The following is a 27,649-nucleotide window of genomic DNA, read 5'->3' as shown; positions in this document are numbered from 1 at the left end:
CCAACTCCCAGAGTTCACTCGAGTTGGTGATGCCATGTATACAGTAGTCTTGTAACAAATTTTCTTTTAGTTAAAAGAAATCTTTTATTTAAATGGCAGATAGTAGGAAGTATTGTGGAGAAGGCAATGGCACCCCACTCCAGTACTCTTGCCTGGAAAATCCCATGGGCAGAGGAGCCTGGTAGGCTGCAGTCCATGGGGTCACTAAGAGTCGAACACCACTGAGTGACTTCACTTTCACTTTTCACTTTCATGCATTGGAGAAGGAAATGGCAACCCACTCCAGTGTTCTCGCCTGGAGAATCCCAGGGACAGCGCAGCCTGTTGGGCTTCTGTCTATGGGGTCGCACAGAGTCAGACACGACTGAGGCAACTTAGCAGCAGCAGCAGGAAGTATTGCATTTGCTTCCAGGAAATTCATAAAGTGAAAAATGAATTCATATATTCTGGAAAAAAAAATTGGTCAGATACTAAAAAATAATTTGTCAAATACAAAACTCAATTCAAATTTCTTATGATTCGTGAATATATAGGTTGGACCTAAAGGTCTTAATCCTGATATCTCATTATTATTCTTCCACTTGGAGATTAAAACTAACCTTCTTTTAGACAAAGTTTTTTGTTGTTATTTCTCTTTGTCATGTACAATCATTGGTAGAAAAAAATAAGACTAATTAGCTACTTCAAAAAGTATCTAATTGAAAAACTTGTCATGATTCTGTGTTATTTTTTACCTACCCTTCATCCTTCCTTAATTCTTCTGACAATGATACTCAGATTTTCCTCTGGAGGAAGCCAGTGCCTCACTCTCCCACTGCCCTTTATATGCCTGTGTGAGTGCTCAGTTCTGATTCCTTGTGACCCCACTGGACTGTAGCCTGCTGGGCTCCTTTGTCTATAGGATTTTTCAGGCAAGAACACTGGAGTGGGTTGCCATTTCTTTCTCCAAGGGATCTTCCTGACTCAGGGATTGAACCCACCTAGCCTACATCTCCTACATTAGCAGGAGGATTCTTTATCACTCTGCCACCTGGGAAGCCTGCCCTTTATATAGAGCAGATTATATCCCAAGTACCCTGGGGAGTCATGTGACTCAGGTCAGGCCAATCAGCATCAATGCTCGTGGCCATGATGACTGATTGACTGACAAATGGGCATATGATCTAATCCAAGCCAACGTGCTGCGATTCATGGGGTCGCAAAGAGTCAGACATGACTGAGCGACTGAACTGAACTGAACTGAAGCCAATCAGGTCAAATAGAGCTAATCCTGGGACTTTTGAGCAATCAAAAAAGAATTTGTTTTTCTCACAGCTTAGAGGTGTGAAGATGCAAGCCTGGAATTTCCACTTGGAGGGAAACTCTGAGTAAAATCAAAGAGAAATGCACTGAGGAAAAACGGAGAGAGAGAATCCAGGTCCTGATGCTATAATTTGCATCTGTTTATCCAGTTACTGTTAAGTTAATGCGCTGTTGAAATACATTGGGATGGCAAAAACTTTTTGGCCAATTCAATACATATATATATATCGAACAAACACTCTAATTTTTTTTTAAATCCTGATATCATTTATTGGCACAAAAATTACTCAGATACAACATGGTGTCTAGACCTGGCTACATTTTATACTTTGGGGATTCAGTTTAATACTTCTTTTGCTCGTAACTCCCAACATGTCGTAGAACTTTCTGTGTTCAGCACCTCCATGATAGAATTTCTGTACTCTAAGCCCTTGCTTTAAACACAGCATTTAGACCTCATTGAAAACAACCCCCCTACACACACACACACACACACACACACACACACACACACACGTTTGTGTGTGTTTCTATGTTTTGGTTTAAGAAAGTTTGTATTGGATTTCTATCCTTTGCACCCAAAAAGGTTCTACCTAATACACCCATAACAAGTTAGACGTTGTGTTGGGCACCATGGAGAATCTCAAGATGAGCAAATTCCTCTCTCTCAATTGAGAGAGGAAATAAATGGTTCCATATTTGAAGCTGATGATATTATTGGAAGAGGAAGTAGAAAAGCACAACTAATTATTCCACTTGTATTTTGCCTCTATCATTTCAAGAAAAGTAAACATCGTATGGAGAGGGTAGAACAAATGTTTTGTCAGGGCTCAGAAATCTGAGATAAATGAGGAGGTGGAAGACAGCTCTCCACTGCCTTGAGTGAGTCCACATTGCTTGGCTCACCTGAGCTACACTGAAGTGTGCTTACAGGCCTTAAAGAATGCCAAGCCACAGGGAATGCTCTCTGAAGGACTGTGAGGAATTGAAAAATTGTCTGGATTTTTTAATGAATTTTATTATTTACAGTCCAGTGAGTTGTATTTAATCCTTGGAAAAATTAAACAGTTGGTTTTTTAACACATTAGAAAAATGTGTTCATTTCTTAAATTAAATATTTTTTAAAGGAACTAATTAGCCCATTTTTTTCACCAGCAATTGTATATAACAAGAGAAACAACAATAACAAACACCTTAGTCTGAAAAAAATAGTTTTAATCTCCAAATTGAGGAATGTGTCAAGATTAAGACCTTTAAGCCCAATCTATACATTCAAGAATGACAAGGAATTTGAATTGGATTTTAGTATTTGACCAATTTCTTTTTCTCCAGAACAACAGCATGAGTTCAAAAAGAACAAGGAGTACCAAACCAATCTTCTGTTATTAATAAAATTATAAGATGAGCATAAAAGGGAATATGACAGACATAACGAATCCAAATGGTAAAGTGATTGGCAGTATTTTTTCTTGTTTTTGAAAGTTCTTATTTTCCAATGGAGAAACAAGCCACAGGATAGTACAGCTAAAAGTATTAATTGATCAGAACTAAACAGTGTTTGATCAATGGAGTAACTGTAGGGGGGTTTCCAAGGGAATGCTATGAGGCTCTATCCTACTTAAAATGATGTATCAGTGATTTTGATCCTTACTGATTTTAAAATCGTATCAACCTGGGAGAGATTGGTTAATGAAATCATGACTTAAAAGATCATAACAGACTAATAATTTATCTTAAAAGCAACAATACGATTTTTTAATAAAAATGTAAAGTCCTACATTTAGGTTAGAAAAAAAACATTACACAAGTACAGAAGGAGGAAGACCTGGTTTAACTGCTTCGCATCCAAAAGTGATGAGGTGTTTCGCTTGACCACACAGTGCAGTATCATGTCACCACGATGGATGATAATATAGGATACTTCCTGACGTGGGGGAAAATAACATGTAACATTTTCGTAAGTGGATCAAACCAGTTTATAAAATTATAAGACACATACATAAACATAGTTATTAATAGGAAGAAGATCCAAAAGGTAGCAAGCAGTAACTCTCAGTGGTGATAATACAGGTCACCTTCTTCTTTCTGTTTCACACATTTGCTGCAGTCACTTTGTATAATAAGTATTTACTGAAAATACTTTGTATAATAAAAATTTTATTTTGGCTCAATACAGATAAAAAGTGTAAGGTGGCTAATAAAAAAAGAAACAACACAAATGCAGTTTTAGGCTGCATTCAGAGAATTATATTTTCTGGAAACGAGACATTGATCAGTTCACCATGCTCTGTACTGGGACAGCCATATTGTGTCATAATATCTCCACTTGCTGCACTCCCAGAATTTATCACAATGTGTAAAATGCCTTTATTTGCTCTTCCATTGACTTCTGCTCCACTAGCCAGTATGTTTGTGAGGCCAGAGACGCTGACCTTCCTTATTACTGCGTCACCAGCACCTCATCCAGTACCTGAAACAATGAAGACGTTCAAATAACATTCATTAAATAGGTGAATAACAGAGGCTTTACTATACTGCACTTTACTGTGCCTATCTTTCAGTCTAGGATGCATTTACTGGATATATTCTTGGGAAACTTTTCACACATATCAGACCCAGAAGAGAAGGAGAAATAATGAAGCGGCAAGAAGCCAATTATCAAAATTTCAAAGTTTGGGCTTGATACATATTCACAAATAACTAGGGGACAGCTGCAGTGTGGTGGATTAAAAATAAATTACTTTCACGTGATTAAGGTTGCTCTCTTCCCAAAGGTTGTCATTTAGTCCCTTTTGACAGGACCTTGCAGAGGAGAATAAGATAACTGCTGTGATTGGGCAAAATAAAATATAACAAAGTTACAGCTCTTCTAAGGGCTGGGTGTTCGGGCTCTATGGATTCATATTTAAATCAGATTCTGAGCAGATGAAAGGCATGTACAGTAAGTCAGCCTGAAGAGAAAGACAGGCGTATGTGCCCCCCTGGGAAACAACTGAGCCTTTAGCAGGCGCCAGGATTTGGGAAAACTAGGGGTGGGGGTGGGGGGGGTGGAAAGGTTGGAAGGGAGGAGGGAAGGAGCCATCAGTCTCTGTGCCACTTTCAAGATCCACAGTAAGTGTGTTTCTGTAGGCAGATTGCATCTCAGAGGAGCCCTGTAGCTCAAGATAAAGATGTCCATATAAGATGCAAATTAGGACCCCACTGCAGAGGTGTCTGCAAAGAGCTCATAACCTGGGGAGAGGCTTGGAAACAGCCTGAAGAAAGGACAGTTTGGTGAGAGGGAGGAGACCAAATGTCTTTGGCTAAAAGAAAGTTGCTGTCATTGTCCCCGATGGTGATGCTGCTTTATTATCCCTGGGTTCTCTGAGCCACGGGCACAGATGAGAGAGGGCTGGATCTCTTGGCTCCATCATCTAGCATTAGAAGAGGAACACTCCCCTCCTCCAGTCTGCCTGGTTTTAGGACCCCACCCGATTTTCCTTCACACCTTATATCTCCACTGCTGGATCCACTTGCTGCCAATGTGCACGTTTCTCTCCACCAGCCTCTGCCTAAGCCATCCCTGGACACAAGGAAAGTGTCTTCCCCCCTGTCTTCAGATCTAGTATCTGAATGACAGCTTGTTTGGTACTTTACAACTGACTTCCTTGGGGGCTCAGTCGGTAAAGAATCCTCCTGCAATGTGGGAGACCTGGATTCAATCCCTGGGTTGGGAAGATCCCCTGGAGAAGGGCAGGGCAACCCACTCCAGTATTCTTGCCTGGAGAATCTCCATGGACAGAGGAGCCTGGTGGGCTGCAGTCCATTGGGTCGCACAGAGTCGAACACGACTAAGCAGCTTAACACACAAACACACCTACGTACCACGTGCTGTGTCTCACTTGACCTTCACAACAATCCTTTGGGGAACCCAATGAGAAAGAGAAAAAGCATTAATAACTGCTAAGCATTAACAACTCTGGAGCATGGCACAGCTGAGCTTCGGTCCTGCTCCCACCTCCTAGCTGTGTAACTTAAGCCTCACCTTTCTGTGCCTCAGTTTCCAGTTCTCAGCCTGACTTTTAGCCCAGAAGGTAATACTGCTACTGCTAAGTCACTTCAGTCGTGTCTGACTCTGTGCGACCCCATGGACTGCAGCCCACCAGGCTCCTCCGTCCATGGGATTTTCCAGGCAAGAGTACTGGAGTGGGGTGCCATTGCCTTCTCCGAGAAGGTGATACAGAGTTTGCTTAAGAACTTAGCTCTGGAGACTGGCTGCCCAGGTAGAATCTCTGCCACTGACCAGACATATGACTTAGGGCAAGTTACTGAAGTTCTCTGTGCCTCAGGGTCCACATCTGGAAACAGAGGATGATGATATGGCCAACTTGGAGGTTTGCTGTGAGGATTAGAGAAGTAAACACATGTGAAATACTCTGATGAAAATCCGGCACACTGTTATCATTATATAAGCTTTACTATTAATCTTGCATGCATGCTAAGTCTCTTCAGTCGTGTCCGACTGCAACCCTATGGAATGTAGCCCACCAGGCTCCTCTGTCCATGGGATTCTCCAGGCAAGAATACTGGAATGGGTTGCCCTGTCCTCCTCCAGGGGATCTTATTAGTCTTCAAAAACTATTTTTTTTTTTTTGTCCTGCTACTAAAAGTAACACATCAGCACTGCAGAAATCTTGGGGGATCTCTAGTTTGCTATTTATATGTAATTATTTTTTAACAAGAGTCTCAGTGAGCACTACTTTAAAATATTTAGCCAATGCCTCCTCTCCCGTGGTCCCATCCCCCTCCATCCAGGCTGTCCTCATCACTGAGCTGAAAAGCAGAAGTGAGAACTCAAGAGCTGGGCAGGCGAGCACCCCTCCAGCAACCACTTTCCCTCCCCCAATGACAACCTTGGCAACAAACAATCAGGAGAGAACAGGATGCAAATTAAGCCCAGAAGTTTCTTCCTTGGAGCTAGTGGCTTATTTATTTTATGTGGGTTTTTGTTGTTCTGTTGTCATTTTCATTTGTCCTCTCTGCACCACTCTCCCTCTGGCAAGTAGCCACTCACTTTCAGAATCTAGGAAGATGACAAAGTTCCCATAATGTGTGCTGGCCTGGAAAAAGAGAGGAAAAAGGAAACATCCATATGCTTCCAGGTGAGGGAAGGAAATGGGTTCTCCACGGTCTCCCCTCCTGTGGCCTCCCCTGCCACGCCTGAGAAGCCCCCTCACCCTCTCGACCCAACAAAATGCCAGGCTGCCTTCCCAAAGTCAGACAGGGCCTCTTGGTGCTTCCAGCCACACCCCTTTGAGATACAGGGGGATGTTTCTCTTAAGTAGCTCAAGTATGAGGAATCGGATAATTTAACATCTAACCTAGGAGTTTTCAAGTGAAAGGGGACACAGTTACCAGTAAGTGGCAAAGACGAGGACGGGTGGTCACCCTGGAAGTCCCAGGTTCCTGACGTGCAACTGCTTCGTTCCTGGGTCTCCCCATGAGAGCACTAATTCTCAGAGCCAAACTGCCTTTTGAGGCTTCAAGTTGCCCCACCTTTAGTCTCTTCTCCAGATTTTTTCGTGCAATCTTACAATGTTCTAACTACAATGGAAGAAGCAAATATTCATCCAAAACAGAAACGATGTCCATGTTCCCTCATTAGAGAAGGAAGAAACCTCATTCCATACCAGGCCTACACTCCACACCAGCTTCATCGGTATTTGTTGAATGAATGGTATTAAATTCAAGTAGTTCTTGAGATAATAAAATAGATAACATTGATTAAGTGCTTTTTCTATGACAGGCACAAGGCTCAATACTTTAAACATCTTATCTCATTTGATGCTCCTAATAACCCCAGGAGAAGAGACATCCCAAATAACAGATGAGGGAACAGAGACTTAGAAAGGTTGAATAATTATCCAAGGTCACGGAGCTGATAAGTGGCAATGCTAAGACTCAAGTCCACGTCTACCAACAAAATCCCCTTTTTTAACCACTATTAATACAGATAAAGATAATGATAATAATAACAAACACTGTGTGTCAGGCACACTAAGCATGTTACATCTGTAACTATAATACATGTCCATACACTATCGCTAGAACATTGGTATTGATTATACCCATCCTACAGGTGAAGAGATTGAGGAACAGAGAGGCTAAATGACATGTCCAGGGTCACACAGCTCCTCAAGTGCCTGCGCTGAGACACAAACCCAAGCAGTCTGGCTTGAGAGGCCCTGTCCTCTACCATCCCTCCTATCTCCCCATCTCACTCCTCTATTACTGATCATGATCCAGAATAACAGTTTTGAATGGGAGCTTTTCTTTAGCAGGACTTTGATGCTTTCATTCAATGTAAAAACCTATTATTATTTCTTTGACCCTGGACTTCCTGGAGACTGTCAGGGACACAGCAGAAAACACAAGTCTTCCTCCTCCAGAAACTTCCAGTCCCTTCCAGGCTGAGATTTCATAAGTAGTAGGTATTTACCGAGTCCCAGCTAGACACCAGCACTTTGCTAGATCCTTGTGCTTTCCTGCTTTCTTTGATCTGCACAACCATCCTAGGGTTTTGTGGAGACCCATGCTATCCATTTAATAGGTAAACAAACAATGACTTCCAGGGGAAAAAAAGATCCCTTAGCTGTTGGCTGTGGCTCCACTTGGCCAGGAATTCTCCCAGGCCCATCCTCAGATCAGTCAGCTTCACACAAGCCAGCAGTATTCACACTTGATTTTTTTCTTAATATTCAGTTCTCATATACACATACACATATACACACTTACAAAAAAGCCTAGCCTATTTAAGAACTAAATATAGAACTGATTGCTGGGCACAGTGTTTATTCTAATCCGTGCAGGTTCATAAAGTCCACTTTAGACCCAAATAAGGCTGACTCACATATGTAAAAGAAAATCAGTTCCTATTTACAAGCTCCATAAAATCTGCTGCAAATACTTAGGCAGAAAGATGCAGCAAAGGCATTTACAACCTTCCCCACACATCTCCCTGGCAGGGGTCTCAAGGAGCTTTGGAGAGAGCTGAAAACCCAAAAACTATAAGGCTCAAGTAATCTACAAGGGTAATATACCTTAATTACTAAGTGAACAGGGCAATCTGAGAATACTGTATTCAAATGGATTTTCCTTTGCAAAACCACTGCAAACTATGTCAAATGATATGTTTAAGGGACCAGACTCATAAATATACACATATACAGGCTTTTTGTCCCTAAAATGTCCAAGCAGTATTGTCATTTCTGTGGGCAAACACTATCTCCATGCCCAGTCTGGTGCCACCCAAGCTCATCAGTCATTAAACATCACCTACTAGCCCTCCAGCATCTCTTCCTTGCCCCACCCTGTAGTGTGCACAAGTGGGGAAATCTGCCACATGACCCATAGGTTATTCAAAGAAGAAATTAGCTGGGGTCTGTTTATAATGGGTCCTGAAAGCCTTTGACTCTGTAGATCACAACTGTGGAGAATTCTTCAAGAGATGGGAATACCAGTTCACCATACCTGCCTCCTGAGAAATCTGCATGCAGGTTAAGAAAAAACAGTTAAAACCAGACATGGAACAACAGACTGGTTCCAAACTGGGAAAGGAGTACATCAAGTCTGTATATTGTCACCCTGCTTATTTAACTTATATACAGAGTACATCATGCAAAATGCCAGGCTGGATGAAGCACAAGCTGGATCAAAATTGCTGGGAGAAATATCAATAACCTCAGATACGCAGATGACACCACCCTTATGGCAGAAAGTGAAGAAGAACTAAAGAGCCTCTTGATGAAAGTGAAAGAGGAGAGTGAAAAAGCTAGCTTAAACTCAACATTCAGAAACCTAAGATCATGGTATCTGATCCCATCACTTCATGGCAAATAGATGGGGAAACCACGGAAACAGTGACAGACTTTATTTTGGGAGGCTCCAAAATCACTGCAGATGGTGACTGCACCCTGAAATTAAAAGACCCTTGCTCCTTGGAAGAAAAGCTATGACCAACCCAGACAGCATATTAAAAAGCAGAGACATTAGTTTGCTGAAAAAGGTCCGTCTTGTCAAAGCTATGGTTTTTCCAGTAGTCATATATGGATGTGAGAGTTGGACTATAAAGAAAGCTGAGCATTGAAGAATGGATGCTTTTGAACTGTGGTGTTGAAGAAGACTCTTGAGAGTCCCTTGCACCACAAGGAGATCAAACCAGTCCATCCTAAAGGAGATCAGTCCTGAATGTTCATTTGAAGGACTGATGCTGAAGCTGAAACTCCAATACTTTGGCCACCTGATGCGAAGAACTGACTCATTAGAAAAGACCCCGATGCTGGGAAAGATTGAAAGTGGGAGGAGAAGGGGACGACAGAGGATGAGATGGTTGGATGGCATCACCGACTCAATGGACATGAGTTTGGGTGAACTCCGAGAGTTGGTGATGAACAGGGAGGCCTGGCATGCTGCAGTCCTTGGGGTTGCAAAGAATAGGACACAACCAAGTGACTGAACTCAACTGAAAGCCCACTGGAAATGACTGGAGGAGAGAGGTTTGCTGTCAAGAGCAGCATCTTGAGGAACCCAGGTTCAGGGAGAACGGCAGACTCCTATCTCTCCGTCTCTCTGGAATGCCCCCAGTCTTGCTCTCTCAACTCTCTTCTGAGGCTTCTCTTACCTCATCTCAGTCCCTCCACCAGCCCCCTCTGCATCTGCACAACCAGCACTGCATAGAATGGGCAGGGCTCTCTATTAGGCTACTAAACCTGCTGCTAAGGAATGAAGAGACTGGCTGAAGCCTAAGAAACTCGCAGAGTCCTCAAAGTCATTACCTCCGAAGAACGGACTAACTGCCTTGGAGACTTCCGTGCCCCATTTGCTGTGCCCCCAGGGAAGGAGCAGCCTGGCTTATTTTACAAAGGCTTTGAAATTGGTCCTCTGAGTCTGATTCTCCCTGAGGAGAAGGACTCTCTGCAAGGGGGCCACTTTCCAAAGAGAGATCATAAAAAACCAAGCAGGACCCTGTGGGGATCCTGGGCATGGACACTTTTCTGTATCCCCTGTTTCTTGATTGTAGGAAATAGGCTTCAGTCCCCAAGACCTTCCAGAGTTCCAAAGGGCAGTTTCAAACAGTTGCCAATCACGGAAGGGAGGAGATGCCAAAACAAGGGAGGGGCAGTCAAGAGACAATCAGTTCAGTTCAGTCGCTCAGTCAGTCGTGTCCAGCTCTTTGCAACTGCATGGACTGCAGCACGCCAGGCTTCCCTTTCCATCACCAACTCCCAGAGTTTACTCAAACTCACGTCCATTGAGTCGGTGATGCCATCCAACCATCTCATCCTCTGCTGTCCCCTTCTCCACCCTCCTTCAATCTTTCCCAGCATCGGGGTCTTTTCAAATGAGTCAGTTCTTTGCATCAGGTGGCCAAAGGATTGGAGTTTCAGCTTCACCATCAGTCCTTCCAATGAATATTCAGGACCGATTTCCTTTAGGATGAACTGGTTGTATTTCCTTGCTGTGCAAGGGACTCTCAAGAGTCTTCTCCAATACCACAGTTCAAAAGCATCCATTCTTTGGTGCTCAGCTTTTTTTACAGTCCAACTCTCACATCCATTCGTGACTACTGGAAAAACCATAGCTTTGACTAGATGGACATTTATTAGCAAAGTAATGTCTCTGCTTTTTAATATGCTGTCTAGGTTGGTCATAACTTTTTTTTTTCCCCCAAGGAGCAGCCATCTTTTAATTTCAAGGCTGCAGTCACCATCTGCAGTGATTTTGGAGCCCAAAAAAATAAAGTCTGTCACTGTTTCCACTCTTTCCCCATCTATTTGCCATGAAGTGATGGGACCAGATGCCATGATCTTAGTTTTCTGAATGTTGACTTTTAAGCCAACTTTTTCACTCTCTTCTTTCACTTTTATCAAGAGGCTCTTTAGTTCTTTCCTTTCTGCCATAGGAGTGGTATCATCTGCATATCTGATAATAGAGAAGCCTTAGGACAAGATCCTGGTTCCACTTCAAGGGATACACATAACAATGTCTTTGAGCTCTTCTGCAGAACTAAAACCCCCAACAAATGGATGATGTTAAATATTTGAGTAAGTATTCTACATTCCAGAGAGAAGGTCACAGTTTGATAATTCTGAGAATCACAGACATTCCTCAGAATGCCTGAAACCAGATTAAAGGGACACAGGCTCCATACGCACCCTGATCCCCATTCGCAACCCTACCCTTGAACCACTGCTATAAAACTTCTCACCAAATCCTCCTGGGTTGGCACACAGTTTTTGAGGGCATGACCCCATTGTTTTCCCCTTTACCTGGAAAAGCAACAAAGCTATTCCTTTCTATTTGATCCAAAACTCTGTTTCTAAGATTTGACTTGGCACCAGTACACAGAGGTCAAATTTTCTCATCAAAACTTTCAGAGACGTCCCACATATGTGGAGGTCAGAGCTCCAGGAACTATACCTCCCAGGACACAGAAAAGAGGAAAAGGCCTCCCCAGGGCCTGTATCCCTGAGCCTGCAGGAGACAACACAGCCATTCCACAGAACTTACTGACCTACAATATTCTCTACCAGCATTAATGGAGAGCCTACAGCAAACTCTTGAGAGTTGTTTGGATAGCAAGGAGATCAAACCAGTCAATCTTAAAATAAATCAACTCTGAATATTCATTGGAGGGACTGAAGCTGAAGCTCAAATACCTTGGCCACCTGATGCAAAGAGCCAACTCATTGGAAAAGACAGTGATGCAGGAAAGATTGAAGGCAAAAGGAAGAGAGGGTAGCAGAGGATAAGTTGGTTGGATGGCATCACCAACTCAATGGGCATGAGTCCAAGCAAACTCTGGAAGATAGTGAAGGATAGGAAGACTGGTGTGCTGCAATTCATGGGGTTGCAAAGAGTCAGACATTACTTAGCAACTGAACCAACAAAAACAGCAACCAAGCCTAGCAAGCATGGTGGTGGGAGAGGCAGGGAAGGGGGGAACCCAGATTTAGGAAACAAGGTCACCAACCTCAAGGATCCTGAATTCTACCAAAGAGGACAGATATGCCCATGCTACTGCTGCTAAGTCACTTCAGTCATGCCTGACTCTGTGCAACCCCATAGATGGAAGCCCACCAGGCTCTGCCATCCCTGGGATTCTCCAGGCAAGAACACTGGAGTGGGTAGCCTTTTCCTTCTCCAATGCATGAAAGTGAAGTTGCTCAGTCGTGTCCAACTCTTAGCAACCCCATGGACTGCAGCCCACCAGGCTCCTCATTCCATGGGATTTTCCAGGCAACAGTTCTGGAGTGGGGTGCCATTGCCTTCTCTAGATATGCCCATAACCAACCTTAATAAAAGGCAAAGGCAGAACATGCCTCTAATGAAGAAAGGAAACTAGTCTTTGCTAAAAGACAACTCTATGCAGGTATTCGAACCTCACATTCTTCCTGAAAGACCAAGGGAGTATCCAGGGCTCGTGAAGCTGAGAAACTTTCCCACAGTCGCACTGCTAGTTGCGGGATTGAACCCTGCTCTTTCCCTAATTCTGAAAGGCTTCCTCCAAGAACACTGCAGTGCCCGAGAGAGGTGCTGAGAACGTGAAGAATGCAAACTGAACTGGGGAAATCGCCAACAGCCATGCTGGGAGTGTTATTATGTAAAATTAAATTGCTGTTGTACTTTTGCAATCAACAATGTTGGGGAGGGGGGGTAGACTTTAGATGATTTGTTTGAAGTAGCCACAATGAGAGATTGATGATGATGAAGACAGACACAAAAAGTACCAAGACCCCAAAATAGCACCAAATAAGCCCCCTTAGTATAGAAGCAACCAGAGCCACATACCCCAGTCAGTCCTATATTGCAATGTTATATGGTAATTAGTGTTCCTAATGATACCTCTGGGTTATCAAGAAAAGGATAAATTACTGCCATGTTGTCTAAGTGAACGGAATGCACGGTCAGGACGCTATTGATTCTGCATCTGTCTTGGCCAGGCAGTGTGATCTTGGAAAAGTCAGTGAACCCCTCTGGACTTCAGTCATCTCACTGATGAAATGAGGGTTGTGTCGAGTGTAAGTCTTTCATGCAAACAAAGAGGTCCTGGAGAGAGTAACTATTCCCACCCATCCCACTCCAACAGCACCAGCAGCCTTCATGGGGTTCTTCCCATGGACCATCTAATTCAGATATGGTCATTTATGCCAAAGGTCCCGTCTCATGTCCTCTCTGCTAATATCCCTAAGAGTTCTTTTCTTCACAGATTGTCACTGGGGATAACATGACCATATTCATCTTAAAACCAAGGGGCACTTTGCTACTTATGGAAAAGAAAAATGATGTAATATGGCAGAATTATTTTTACTAAGGATTTTTAAGGGCACAAGTTACACTGTTTAGATGTTAAGCTACCTTTGCCATCTGTAGGCAGCACAGGTCCCTTCATTCCCCTAAAAATCAAAATGTGTTTCAGAGAAACTGCTGATGTCCTGGCTTCTACACTGGAGCATGCTGAGTCTGAATGCAGACCTGGAAGAGATGTCTCTGCTCTGCTGGAAGCCTTGGTAGGGCTGAGGGTTTGAGGTACATTCTATAGCCCTATCTCACGCTCAAGGGTCAAAACCAGTCTAGGTCAGAGAAGGAAACGTGAGGCTGTCAGCCCCCAGGTCCATTCACGTCCAGCTCTTGAAGTTACAGCATTAGAGGTCCAGTCCTGGAAGCCTTGTTCTTTAACTTCCAGAGCACACTGTATAAAACCAAATACCCTGGGGGGAGATAAGACCGTAATCCCTGGATGGTAAATAAATTTTATCTTAACTACCAACTTTGATCAATTGGTAATGACTGCCTGGAGTATTCTACCGAGAAAGAGTCTAAAACTGTTCCCCAGGGGGGTATTCAAAATATTTAACAACCCACCAATCAGCTCTTTTTGGCCCCTTGATAGTTTGGATGTTAACTCTTCAGTTGCTAGGTCAGTTATGGGAGGTCCAAGCAAATAATCTCAGTTCAGTTCAGTTCAGTCGCTCAGTCATGTCCAACTCTTTGCGACCCCATAAATCGCAGCACGACAGGCTTCTCTGTCCATCACCATCTCCTGGAGTTCACTCAAATTCACGTCAATGGAGTCAGTGATGCCATCCAGCCATCTCATCCTCTGTCGTCCCCTTTTCCTCCAGCAGCAACTATTTACCAACTGACGCAGAAGATGATTACATATAAAGTATGATTACAGGTAAAGTATTATATATAAAGTATCAGCTCTGGCTGTCCATCAGGTTCATGGGAACTGGGCAGTAATGGATTAGCAGTGTCAGCCTTACATGGAGGCAAAGGAGAACATAGCACCTTGTCAAACATTTTCTCTCCCTGTCTGCCAACTTGACCTTCTAAAGAATCCACATTGTCCTTTGTGGGTCATGGGACCAGAAACTCCTGTGTTGTAAGCACTATAAATTTGACTGGTTGCAAATCGAGAGGGTGAACCTCAGATATATTCATACTGGATATGGGTACATTGATTTGTTTTCCATTCAATAAACTACCATTGATGTGAAACCAGAACACTCATTGATAATTTTGTTGGACTGTACCTTAGAATGCTAACAATGATAGAATTGCTTCTATTCGGCAGCAATTAAAATTATGGGTAAGATGAAGCCTATGGATCTGACACAGATGGTAGCTTTCAGACCCTAGGAGCCGTGGAAAGGTAGTCAAGTTCTTCTGGCCTTTCTTGAGTGCTTCCAAGTTAGAAGCTATTGCTAAAAACCTTAGGCGGAGAGCAATTCAGGGTTACCTTGAAGGTGGACACCTGGTCTGACAGGCAGAGCAGATTACTCTTCAGCCATAGAGGATGTCTAGGGATAAGGGTCTAAATCTCTTGCATATCCCAGTGTGCATCAGAAACACCTGGGACTATGTTAAAATGCAGATTTATGGGCTAGAAATAAAAGATTCTAGCTCAACAGAAATCTGCACTTTAAAGACTTTCCACTTGACTCTGTTGCAGGTTGTAGATCCCATTTGGAAAAACCCAGTGGGAATGAGAGCCCAAGAGGCTTCTGAGGGTGATGGAAACTGACAGTAAAATAGAGGAAAATGATACCAAGGGGACATGGGCAGCTGACGTACCCTGCACCCACTCTGGCCTTCCTGACACATGGTTAGATCCTGCCTTCACCAGAACAATGAATGGGGTTCATTGATTGATGCAGAGTGACAGGTGCTTGCTGCACATTCACATTTCGAATCTCACCGCAGCAGAAACCTAGATGGTGGACACTCCCACCATCACTCCCATTTTTAGGTGACAAAACTAGGCCCAGGGCCACCCAGCTTGAAGGTGGTGAAGCTGGGGCTTGTAACCGGTCAGCCTATCTCCAGGGCCTGGATACGCGTGGCCCACCGGGACTGCTGAGGTACAAGAACAATTCTGGTATACCTGAGACAATAGCCGGCAAGATCCTCGTAGACGAGCTAGAATACAAATACAACTATTAACTCTCCTCAGTTTATAGTGACTAGAACTGGGGGAAAAAGAGCAGAAAGTAAAACAGACAGCAGCTCAAGCTGCACGTGATAAATTTCCTTATAATTAAAATACAACTGAAGAGTCTTATCTCCTTGACCAAATTTAGATTTACAAAATTGGCCCTGAGAAAACTGGACCTGAAAAGAATAAAATTATTATGGCAAGAACATTTGAAATGGTCCAAAAAAAACCCTGCCTAATAAATCAAATATGTATTTATTGTACAATGTATAGGGAATAGAACTTCTCATAATGAAATGGAAATGAAAGCCAAATTATTGGAAATTTTCAGATATTATCGGATAGCGAAAGATGATCAAGAAGCTAAATTTGGGGAATTTCCTAGCAGTCCAGTAGTTAGGACTCCACGCTCTCAGTGTCAAGGGCCTGGGTTTGATCTCTGATGATGGAACTAAGATTATATGAGACACAGAGTGTGGAGAAAAATAGTTTTTTTTAAAATTCCAATTAAAATGATCTTATTTATAAACATGGAATCAAAATGTCCTTAGGGGGTCAAAATAGCAAGAATGAGCATTCAGTAGGTCACATTGGGCTGTAGTTATACATGGTGCCTATCACTTGGGCAGCCACCCTCCCTCACAGTCAGGATTTGTAGAATAATCAGGACACAAAAATCCTGTGTCCATCGGTAGAGGAGAGCATGTACCCCACATTCCTCCAGCAACAATGTGCAGTTCACTTTCCAAGGGAAACCAAGACGAGAATCACTTCTGAACCGACACCGTGTTTACATTCTTGATGCATATACACAACATCGCCCTCGAGGACAGGAAGAAGACTTTGAGAAATACTGCTGTAAAGACTGAGACCTTCCCCTACCTCCTGGCATCTCTCACCCCACTCTCCCTGCCCTGAGTATTTAACACCCGCACCCCACTCTCCAGCTATTGCTCTAGTCTACACATCGCCATCACTCCTCTGGACCACCAACCTCACCCAGCCTCCTATTCTCGTTGTTGCCTCCTTCCCATCATTCTTCATCCTGTAGCTGGAGAGAGCTCTCAAAAATATAAGTCAAATTATGTTCCTCTACTTAGAGCCATTCAGTGGCTCCCTGTTGCACTTAGAATAAACCATAAAATCCTCATCCTTTTTTATGAAACCCTTTACATTCTGACGCTGCCTGCGTCACCAGATATATCTGTACCACCCGCCCATCTCCCCCCTCACTCCTCCTGCACTACCGGGCTTTTCTTTCTTCCAGTTAATCCCCACCACGGACCCTTTGCATTAGCAGTTCTCTCTAGCTAGGGCACTCTGTTCTCTGGAAGATCCTGCCGGCTCCTTCTTGACTTGCAGATCTCAGCTTCAGTGTCATGTCCTCAGAGAGCCTTTTCTGACCTCCCCCAGCCCAAGATACCACGCTCACTATTGTTTCATCTAGTTCCATTATCTTCACTCATGCCGCATCTCCTGCTTTGAGCTGTGTTCATTTTTGTTGGGTCCTTCCGTTACACGGTTAGGTTCCATAAAGGCCACAACTGATTTATCTTGTTCAGTATACGTAAGCACCCAACATGTATCTATGGATACAGTGAATGAACAGATGAATGAATAAGTAAAGGAAAAAATGAAGTAACTCAAGGCTACGGAAATTTTAGGAGCTGGTGAGCTGGGAATACCCAGAGAAATGAAATTAAGGTGATCTTCCTTCTCAGCCCAAACCCTTGCCAAAGTCCCTCCACCTTTCCTTTAGGAAGCCTGCCCCATCCTCCTATGAGTTTCTATATCAGTAATGGACATTTATGGTTCACCCTTGATTGAAGAGTGACATCACCTCCATCATCATACTGTATTATATTCCATGTGATATTACTCCATCTCATGGCCTTGGATCTCCCCAACCAGTGTAAACCCCTTGCAGGTTTGGAATGTAATTTTTGGTGACCTTTGAATCCTAGTGGACACCCAGTAAATATTTCACAAACCATAGAAGGTCAGGGTTGGGAGTGATCTTAGAGATCACCCTCTGGAGATTTCTGTGTGGAGGTAATAGAGCTGAGACCAAGAGACATAAAGTGACCTGCCCAAGGTTGCATGACCAGCCAGACATAGGATGGCTCCTTGAACCTGGCTGTCCTGTTTCCCAGGCCAGGATCTTTTCCACTGTATCAGTGGACCATTAGGAAAGCAGATTCCTGGGCACCCACTCAGATCTGGGATAGGGCCCAGAATCAGGTGCCCAAAGTGACTAGGAAATCCCAAAAGCAGTGCTGCTTCTGTGACTTGATGTTGTGCAGTGCTTAGTTCGGAGAAGGCAATGGCACCCCACTCCAGTACTCTTGCCTGGAAAATCCCATGGACAGAGGAGCCTGGTAGGCTGCAGTCCATGGGGTCACTAAGAGTCGGACATGACTGAGCGACTTCACTTTCACTTTTCTCTTTCATGCATTGGAGAAGGAAATGGCAACCCACTCCAGTGTTCTTGCCTGGAGAATCCCAGGGATGGGGGAGCCTGGTGGGCTGGCATCTATGGGGTCACACAGAGTCGGACACGACTGAAGTGACTTAGCAGTAGCAGCAGCAGTGCTTAGTTGCTTAGTAATGTTCAACTCTTTGCAACCCCATAGACGGTGGCCCTCCAGGATCCTCTGTCCATGAGGATTCTCCAGGCAAGAATACTGGAGTGGGTTGCCATGCTCTCCTCCAGGGGATGTTCCCAACCCAGGGATTGAACCCAGGTCTCCTGCATTGCAGGAGATTCTTTACTAACTGAGCCACCAGGGAAGACCAACTTTATGTTAGGTGAGACCATATGAACTTGCTGACATTCAGGAGCTCTTGAAATACAAAATGGCAATTTCATATGTTTTGAGCTAATAATATGCATGTGAAATGTTGAGCTAGATGAAGCACAAGCTGAAATCCAGATACCAGGAGAAATATCAATAAATTCAGATATGCAGATGACACCACCCTTATGGCAGAAAGCAAAGAGGAATTAAAAGACCTCTTGATGAAAGTGAAAGAGGAAAAGTGGAAAAGTTGGCTTTAAAACTCAACATTCAAAAAACTAAGATCATGGCATCTGGTCCCATCACTTCATGGCAAATAGATGGGGAAACAACGGAAACAGTGACAGACTTTATTTTCTTGGGCTCCAAAATCACTGCAGATGGTGACTGCAGCCATGAAATTAAAAGACACTTGCTTCTTAGAAGAAACGCTATGACCAACCTAGACAGCATATTAAAAAGCAGAGACATTACTTTGCCAGAAAAGGTCCGTCTAGTCAAGGCTATGATTTTTCCAGTAGTCATGTATGGATGTGATAGTTGGACCGTAAAGAAAGCTGGGCACCGAAGAATGAATGCCTTTGAACTGGAGTCTTGAGAGTCCCTTGGACTGCAAGGAGATCAAACCAGTCAATCCTCAAGGAAATCAGTTCTGAATATTCATTGGAAGAACTGATGCTGAAGCTGAAGCTCCAATACTTTGGCTACCTGATGTGAAGAGCTGACTCATTTGAAAAGACCCTGATGAAGATTGAAGGCAGAAGGAGAAGGGGACAACAGAGAATGAGATGGTTGGATGGCATCACTGACCTGATGGACATGAATTTGAACAAGCTCTGGGAGTTGGTGATGGACAGGGAAGCCTGGCATGCTGCAGTCCATGGAGTTACAACGAGTCAGACACGACTGAACTGAACTGAATAATAATCTCTTGGGTATAAGGTGTTCCTTGTAACCAAGGAAAAGACCCTGAGGACAGATAATCGCTCTCTAAGGGAGGAAAAAACAAAAACGAAAAACTGAAAGCCTGAGGAGGAGGATAATAAATAGATTCTCTGAAGTGGAAATTTCAAGTAGAACAGGGAGACCTTCCCTTCCTGGACCAAAAGCTACCCTGAGGTGCCAGGGGGCAGTGTGGGTATCACTGGCCATATCAAGTCTTCATCCCCGAAAACATCATACACAGTAAGGCAAGTCTTTAAAGGTGATGTGTTTTGAGGGGGTCCTCTCACCAAGGGCCACTTCTGGCCCTTTATACAGACCACCTCATCCTCAGAGCAGCCTAAGTCTGTACTGTCAGCGTTCCTATTTTACAGATGAGGAAACCCAGGCAGGCAGGGGGCAAGGACCTAGCCCAAGGCCGAGGATGAGAAAGTGATGGAGACCTTGGTCTCACCCACTGCTCTGTTTTGAAGACGGTCCAGGGAAAGTCATAGGGCCATTCAGCACGGACTTTGAAAAACCACTTCCAGCATGGAGTGGACAGGTGACTAAAGGACCTTTGAGGCAACTTCTTAGCCTGGGGTTTTCGGATTCCAAGATTCTGAGTGTGGTGTTTGGAAGAGGGGGTTCACCACAGGTTCTTTTCCCCCAAACACTCTCCTCCTTCCCCTCTTTCTCTTGCCTTCTGGCCAGGTATACACTGTTGCTGGGGGGAGGATGTACGGGAGTGGGCCCAGGAGTTCAGGATTACAATCTCCTATTTCCACCTGATATCCCCTGGGCACTCATTTATCCACAGGAAATGCTGTGTCTTACAAACCGCTCTCAACACCACAGAAGCAGGCATACTCCCCACCCAACACCACTCTAAAGACAAAGAAACTAAGTCACAGGAGAGAGGCCTGACCTCAGCCGGCCAGTGACAGGGCCAGGACAGGAACCTGGGTCTGTCTGATTTCAGAAATCTGTGCTCTCTTCACAAAACCCCAGAATGCCCATGAAAGGCAGCTACAAAACTCAGCTGTCTCTTCCCTGTTCTTCTCCAGATGTTAACGTGGCCTAAGAGCCAAGTGGAGCTAAGTGGGAGGGAAGGAGTCTAAATTCTTGGTTCTGACTACAAATGGCATGTGCCTCCCGCAGCCCAAGTCCTCACATCAGAGAAGCTGGCCGCCCACATACGCTTATCCCAGGTGGTGCCTGCCCCACACAAAGCAGGGGGTGGGATACGGGGCGTGCCTTTTCCTACTCTGTTGGTCAACAAGCTTGATCACAAGAGTCTGTAATGATAATCTGACAGCAGTAAACAAAAGGAAGTTGGGTCGCTCCCTAAGCATTCAAAGTCTAGCCCTGGTCCAACGCTTGCAGTCTTCTCTCCAGGTGAGGTCGGTGGGAGCCTGTGACGAGCTGTCAGCTCCCTCGGAGCGGGGTGAAGAACGCCTCCCCACAAGGTTCGCCCCTGGGAGCTGCCACCTCCCCAGCAGCCCAGCTCGGGTTCTGGCAGGGACAGGTGCTACTTCCTTTACTTTGCCTGATAATGCTATCATTTCCCTTGCGGGTTCCTTTGGCTGGTTTTTGTTTTTTATGCTACGGGAGTTCTCAATTAGCCTCTCTCCTCCACCATCTGCTGATGACAACGATGGCGTTCGTGACAGCAGCGACAGAGGCTCCGTCCCGTCTGGGCTCTGAAGCAGCGAGAGGGCACTCAGAGCCTGGCTCCAGACCAGAGTCGCTGCTCGCCAGCTGTGGGCAGACCAGAGATGACAGAGATGGGGAGGGGCTGAGTTTGCTCTTAGAAGAGCAAATAAAATGAAACAATTCCACTCCTAGGTGTTTACCTAAGAGAAACAAATGTATGTCCACAGGAGCCCTTGTACACAAATATCCACAGCATTTTTCTTTTTTACCACCTAAAACTGGAAATAACCCAAACGTCCATCAGCTGCTGGGTGGATTAACAAAGATACATCCGTACAATGGACTGCTACTTGGCAGTAAACAAATTTCCAACACACACAACAGGATTGAACCTCAAAAAGCATTATGCTAAGGGGAGGAAACCAAAGACACAAAAGACTACTTACTGTCAATTCTATTTATGTGAATCTCTAGAAAAGGCAAAGCTATAGTTAAAGAAAAATAAACCACTGGTTGCCAAGGGTTGGGAGCTGGGGAAACAGATTGACTACAAAGGGTTATGAGTGACCTTCGGCGACTGATGGAAATGTCCTATATCTTGATTGTGCTACTGGTTAGTAAGTATATATATTCAAAACTCATTCAACTGCACTCTTAAAATGACCAAATTTTATTGCATGTAAACCCTACTTCAAGAATACTGTTGTTGTTTTTTTTTTTTTTTTTTTTTCAATTAAACGGGTTATTCTTAAACCACAAGATGTTTCAGAGCCTTTGGTACATTTTCAATCTTCAGGAAAGAGCTGCAGATATGGCCAAGGTTTTTCAAATTCACTTGACAAAAGATTTAATCAAAAGTTTTACAGAACATTAGTTAAAATCTTGAGGAAACAGGTAGAGAAAATTGCATTAGAAAATTACCAACCTGGATAAAGCATTGCCCTCTCTTCACTATCATCTTTAAAAACTCAAACCCCCTTGAGAAAAAGAATACATTCAGCAGGACCTCTTCATGGGCGCCCTGGTTAAGTAGGCAATTTCCTGCAGGTTGAACACCAGGTATTATTAGCGTAAGTTCACTGGGTGAGGGAGAGGGTCCTGGGAGGGGAAGCAGGAGCCAGAAGCCTGACTGGGCGGGTGCCCTGTATGCTGTGGCCATCCATTCATCCATCATTCACCCTGTGAGGCACTCTGCCATGTGTCAGAGAAGCAGTCAGATAAGTCAGATAAGGTGCCCACCCTCTAGTAGCCCACAGCCTTGCTACTCTGATTGAGAGCTGTCTGTCCCCCAGTTCCAGCACCCATGAGACCCTCTCATCCATGATTTTCTTCTGGGACTTCTATTAGTAACTGCCTTTTCCTAGTAGGAGGGGGGGTGCACCTTCCTGCCCACCTCCAACCGCCGTGATCACCAACTCTAACAAATGGGTCACCCCAAGCTCCCTGATCACCACAAGGGATTTAGCACTGGCCCTGGAAAGCTCAATGGCACCCCACTCCAGTACTCTTGCCTGGAAAATCCCATGGACGGAGGAGCCTGGTAGTCTGCAGTCCATGGGGTCGTGAAGAGTCGGACACGACTGAGCGACTTCACTTTTACTTTTCACTTCCATGCATTGGAGAAGGAAATGGCAACCCACTCCAGTGTTCTTGCCTGGAGAATCCCAAGGACTGGGGAGCCTGGTGGGCTGCCGTCTATGGCGTCGCACAGAGTCGGACACGACTGAAGCGACTTAGCAGCAGCAGCAGCAGCAGCAGCAGCTGGAAAGCTCTGGCAGGTGGCAGTAAAGGGAGAGTCTTACAGCTCATTACATCTCAAGCCACGTGCAAATTCTTCCTACCCCTCCATAGGCCTACCTGTTGCTCTGAACCAGAAAAACTAGATGAGAGAGAGCATTGTGGAGACAGCTGCATGGAACAGGGGTTCCCAACCCCCAGGCCATGGACCAATATCAGTTGGTGGCCTGTTAGGAACCGAGTCACACAGCAGATTAGGGTTAGGTTTAGGGTGTGTTTGAGACAGCTTCAAATCTCCACAGATTAAAGTCAAAGCGGAATATCCTGAGCTTGCCACAAAAGCACTGAAAAGCGTGCTTCCACTTCCAACATCCGATTTTTGTGAAGCAGGGCTTTCTGCAGTGACAGCAATGAGATTACAGAGTAGCCTGGACATAGCAACACACTTCAGGTGTCACTGTCTCCCATCACCCCAGATGGGACCGTCTAGCTGCCCGAAAACAAGCTCAGGGCTCCCACTGATTCTGCATTATGATGAATTGCATCATTATTTCATTATCTATCACAATGTAATAATAAGAGAAGTACACAACAAATGTAATGCACTTGAACCATCCCCAAACTATCCCAACCTCACCCCACCCGGCCCAGTCCGTGGAAAAATTTTCTTCCATGACACTGGTCCCTGGTGCCAACAAGGTTGGGGACCACTGGCATAGAACATGCCTACTTTGCTAAGTGGATGAAGAGCCCTGGTCCAGCAAGCTCTTCTGTCTCCCTTCTGCCTCTCAGGGCTCCCTGACGTGACTACCTGGTTCCTACCCAGAAACTCTAGGGAAGCAAAGCTCAGACCCAAGACTGGGACCCTAGTCTGCTCTTTCTAGAAATAGCTCCAAATTCCTGCACTATACTAAGCTTCCTCCCCACTCCTCACCTAGGAAAGAAGGCAGACCCAAGAGTGTAAAAGACTCTCCTTGCCTTTTTCTGTATTCCATGCACCTTGCTTGTCATCCAGTCACACTCACTCACACACACACACACACACACACACACACACACACAGACGACAACCCTAAACCACCAAGGCTTAAAGACAGAAGTGCCTGGGAGATGGAACCAGAATTGGTAACACACGACTGCCCTGATCTACAACTCCTCTACTGCTCAGGGTCTAGAGAGGGTACCCAGAGCCCCAGGAACACGCTCTGGAAACAAACAGAATCTTGGAAACATGCTCTGCTGAAGGGAAATGGTCAGACGTTTTGGCTGCCCATCACTTTCTACACTGCATTCTTGGATAAGAAAGCACCATTTCCTCTACAGGAACCTGGAGTCATGCACACTCCACTAGGCTCCAGGCTACAGGACCTTGCACAGGTGACCCCAGCTCCATCAGGAGATGCACCCACACCAGACCTCACCCAGGACCTGGGGACGCAAGGACTCCAGAATGGCAGTGGGACTCCAGTCTCCAGCAGCAGGGTAAACCCCATGTCCACCTGTGCCCAGCACACATGGCTCTGTCCTCCCCAGGCTGCTGGAAACCACAGGTCTCCTCGTTTTCCTGGACATATTGTTTTTCCAAGGCTGATTCTGCAGACTTCCTATTGTCCCCCCAATGGGACCAAAAGCAGAGCAGTCACTACCATCTCCCCAGCAAGATCACACGTTCCATGAGGGCAGGCTTGGATTCTATTTTGTTCACTGCTCCATCCACAGATAGGAGAACTTCTGGTAGGCACTCAATAAACATGTGTTAAGAGAATGAATCAAATAAATGCATGTGTATACATATCTTGAAAGTGAAATGTTAGTTGCTTAATCGTGTCTCTTTGCGACCCCATGGACTGTAGCCCGCCAGGCTCCTCTATCCATGGAATTCTCCAGGCAAGAATACCAGAATGGGTAGCCATTCCCTTCTCCAGGGGATCTTCCCTGACTCAGGGGTATATTTTAAGGAACCTGATAAAAAAAAAAATTAAGAAAGAAAACAGAAAAGCCTAGCTGCCCTAGGTGATAAACCTCACCCCTAGGAACACGCAGGCTTCCAGAATCACTAGATAAGAAGCACCGTGATGGCCGGTGCTGTGACTCATCTGTGTTACCCTAGCACTTCACGGGAGGTCAGCACCTCAGAGGTGCTCGGGGCAGCTGCACGAACGACCACACAGTGGAGAGGTGACTGTCTGGTGGGGCAGGTGTCTGCTGCTCATATTATGTCACTGGAATGCTTTTCACGGATGTCTCCTGCAGGCTGATGCATCAAAACCATAGCATCAGTGAGGAGGCCAAGGAATTAACTGCCCCAGTCATCTTCAATTTCTTTCTTCATAACAGAATCGTTATCTCAGATGGCATGCCACAGGAGAAGTGGGGCTGCTTCAGATGAGGCGGTGCTCCATAGAATCAACCTCTTCATCTGCCCCTCTATTTCCCCTTCCACCCCCCCACCACCATGCAGCCCCCATACCAGGAGCAGTCTGAGGCCACAGCCCAATCCAGACACTCCCCAGAGAGATAAGAGTCTTGGTACCACTGAGCCTGTTTCCAGGTGTGATAAACTTTCACCTCCTGTCCCTGGGTCCCTGGCCGCCGTGAGTCACACTCCTATGTCCTCTTTTGCTGCCTCAGCCAGTTTGAGGAAGGTTTTTGTCACTTGTAGCCAGAGCAGCCTTAATAAAGATAGCCGATCTGTGTGGATGCCGTCACAGGAGCCCCTAAGCCTTTATCGTTTCCCAGCAATCACCCCCATAAGCCCTACTGGGAAACTGAGAGCTGAGGATGGAGAAGGAGCAGCAGTAAAAACCTGTGACCATCTATTGCCCAGCACGTTTCCAGCCTGCAGGGCAGGGGTCCTTTACCCTAGATGAAATTAGTTAACCTCCTTGGCTGTCTTCCAGCAGACACACACACATACACGCACACACAAAGAGGTGGAGATTAAAAATAAAAAGAGAGAGAGAGAACTCTTTCATTCTGGGCAAGATCTAAATGCAATTACAATTCAGTAGATCCATGAGGAAATTGACAAGAGCCAATGCTTTGCACAAGGCATGCTCTGATTTCATGCCGACAAATTATTTTTTAAAGGGCATTAATATCACAAGCTGATGACTTTTAGCCCTGAGCAAATGATGCATTTTAATGCTTCTTTACACACAGCTCTCAGCCCAAGTGAAGCTGTCTTCTTCGGCAAACCATTAGCAAACATTTACATTTCAAAACTCAACAGGACGGCTGTTGTTAGGTTTTCCTTTCTTTTCATATATGCCCGCACAGATAACTCATATTTCACATGCTAAGTGTTGTGTAGCATCCTGTTTCTGACCCCTGGCATACCTTTAGAAGATGGTGGCTCTTGGTTTTCAGGCCGACCATCTAAAGATTGATTTTGAAAGGGAGAAAGAAAGATAGTGGCATCATCAAACACTATTACCTTTGTGGCAGGCAGGCTCTTTTTGAAATGGCAGTGTATTTTCAGGTTCCTTTATTCCTCAGCGCAGGCGAAGGAACCAGACATCGGGTGCCTTCTCCCGCTTGAGAGTCAGAGCAGGATCCTCAGAGAGCAAATTCTAGTGGTTAGTGTTCATCTTTCCAAGTGTGGCCAAAATGACAGTGAACCCGGGGGTGGGGGAGAATTAGAATCAATTAGGGGCAGAAGCTCATTTTCCTCTTTAATAGACACAACTTGGATAAGAGTCACAGAATTAGAGGTTTTGAGTGTGCAGTCAGGATCTGATGCATTTTAGGTCATCATCTTACAGTTCAGTCTATGCTCTAGACTGGAGTCTTCAATGCCCCCCACTATAGCAGTTTGAACATGCAGACTCTGCAGGCAGACAGGTACGGGTTCAAATCCCAGCTCAGCCACTCCCTGGCAGTGACACTTTGTACAAGCGACTCAGCCTCTTCCGTTTTCTCCATCTGTAAAACGGGAATAACAAGGCCACCCAGCTCACTGAGTTACTGCTGATGTGATGATTCCTGTGATAAGGTTCAAACACATTGTTCCTTCCCAGAGGGAACATTTCCATCCATGTTGCTCCACCACCTCCATGGCTTAGGTTCACTCTTCTCCTAAGAATGGCTGTGCAGCTTTGTCCCAAACCTTACAATCTCCTTTAATAATCTGGGGAGGTAATCATTCAGAGAAACAAGATGATGAAAACAACATTGTGTTGAAACAGGTTTGCAGGGGTAGCTGTACAACGCTCTACATTTACTAAAACTCATTGAATTGTACATGCACAGTGGGTGAATTTTATGGTGTGTGAATTAGACATCAATAAAAATAAACAATGGAGAAGGAAGTGGAAACCACTCCAGTACTCTTGCCTGGGAAATCCCATGGAGAGAGGAGCCTGGTGTGCTGCAGTCCACGGGGTGCACTTGGAAGAGTCAGACACAACTTAATGACCAAACACCAGCAACAAGAAAATAAATAACCAGGCCAGGAAAGTTAGCAAGGATCCAAAAGGTTACCTGACAAAGATTAACAAATGGTTTGAAATCCCCCATGTGTCTGAGACTTACGATCTGACTCAAACATTCTCGACTCCTCGTGCCCTTTAAATAAAAGGAGCACCTGACATACACGGGGGTTCCCTGGTGACTCAGACGGTAAAGAATCTGCCTACGACATGGGAGATCCAGGTTTGATCCCTGGGTCAGGAAGATCTCCTGGAGAAGGGATTGGCTACCCACTCCAGCATGCTTGTCTGGAGAATCCCATGGACAGAGGAGCCTGGAGAGCTAC

The 27,649-nt window shown here is 44.9% G+C and overlaps 1 long non-coding RNA gene across 5 annotated transcripts in view; it reads right to left on the bottom strand.

Moving 5' to 3' along the window:
- Positions 1-230: 230 nt before the first annotated feature.
- Positions 231-27,649, bottom strand: part of LOC139179975 (uncharacterized) — a 106,819-nt gene continuing 79,400 nt past the window's right edge. For 2 of the 5 annotated variants that reach the window (XR_011564275.1, XR_011564274.1), the window contains one exon: positions 26,556-27,649. This exon is cut by the window's right edge and continues 12,378 nt beyond it. This is a non-coding gene — a long non-coding RNA (uncharacterized lncRNA). The other 3 variants (XR_011564276.1, XR_011564277.1, XR_011564278.1) reach the window with 3 other exon arrangements.

The sequence above is a fragment of the Bos indicus genome, chromosome 26, assembly GCF_029378745.1.
Source record: "Bos indicus isolate NIAB-ARS_2022 breed Sahiwal x Tharparkar chromosome 26, NIAB-ARS_B.indTharparkar_mat_pri_1.0, whole genome shotgun sequence".
NCBI lineage: Eukaryota > Metazoa > Chordata > Mammalia > Artiodactyla > Bovidae > Bos > Bos indicus.
This window is presented reverse-complemented; position numbering and strand designations above follow the sequence as displayed.